This window comes from Mustela nigripes, unplaced genomic scaffold (genome assembly GCF_022355385.1).
Source record: "Mustela nigripes isolate SB6536 unplaced genomic scaffold, MUSNIG.SB6536 HiC_scaffold_5257, whole genome shotgun sequence".
NCBI classification, from domain to species: domain Eukaryota; kingdom Metazoa; phylum Chordata; class Mammalia; order Carnivora; family Mustelidae; genus Mustela; species Mustela nigripes.
The window spans coordinates 1-1,092 of NW_026744663.1; the positions used below are offsets into that span (position 1 = coordinate 1).

A 1,092-nucleotide genomic window follows, 5' to 3' on the forward strand; every position below is an offset into this window, starting at 1 on the left:
TTCCATTGCCTTGACTCTCTGTTAGAATCTGGAGCATTTTCTTAGACTCTCACTGCTTCCTTTGGAGCGAGGGCTCAAGAGGACTCCAGTGTGTATTTCCAAGAGCTTGTTTTCTACTTGACTTGCTTCTCTCAGGAACCCATGGCCTTTTCATCACTCCAGCCTTCCTGAATTCCAATCTCTCTTTCCTCACAACAGGGAGACTCCCATCATTTCCCCCACGCCCCTCTCCGCGTCTATGGCCGTGGTCCTCACCCCGGTCCCCCTTTCCCTGACTCTGGCCCCTGGGCCACCTCCAATACTGCCCCGCCCTGCCAGCAGCCCCCCAAGGCTGTCTGAGGTATGGGTGGGCTTCCTGGAGTGGAGGCGGAAATGCTGGGTTGTGGCCGGCCGCCTGTGCTGCGGGCCGCCCTTTTGGGGCTAGGGGCCCGCAATGCTGTGCCTGGGATGGCCAGGTGTCAGGGGGTCAGGGGCGTGAGGAGCCGGCCTCAGGGGCTGAGGTGTTCAGGGACTGTTGGGAGGCTGCTGCGTTGGCCAGTTCGCCGAGCGGTGGCGGCCAAGGGAGAGGGAGGGAGGCCGAAGGGGGAGATAAAAGAGGAAGGCCAAAGACAAGTGTTTGGGTGAGAAAAAAAAGCCTACAGCACCCGGTATATTCCCAGGCGGAATCCCATCCAAGTACTAACCAGGCCCAATCCTGCTTAGCTTCCAATATCAGACGAGATCGGGCGCGTTAAGGGTGGTATGGCCATAGAAACCTACTGGGGCAGCTGGCCGCCCCAAGAGCCTGCTGCACACTTCCTGGGCCCTGGCGTGCCCCGTGGCTCCCCACTCCGCTTGCTCTGGGCCTGGCGTCTGCCTCCCAGCCCTCCCGCCCAGGGGCCCAGACGCCTGTGGCACCGGGGCCTCGCCAAAGTCCATCCAGGCACTCTCTCATCCTGGGACTCCCCAGCCCCGCTGCCGCATGCCTCCCCAGGTGGCAACCGGGTGTGTCATTGGGGCGCACGCGGGGTGTGCTCAGCGCCCACCCAGCACCCTAGGCCTGGCCCAGCTGGCCATCTGGCCTTCCCTCCTCTCCTCTTCTCTGCTCTCCTC

General features: G+C 62.4%; 1 pseudogene; it reads right to left on the bottom strand.

Moving 5' to 3' along the window:
- Positions 1 to 632: 632 nt before the first annotated feature.
- On the bottom strand, positions 633 to 753 carry LOC132009130 (5S ribosomal RNA; annotated as a pseudogene).
- Between the last annotated feature and the right edge of the window lie 339 nt (positions 754 to 1,092).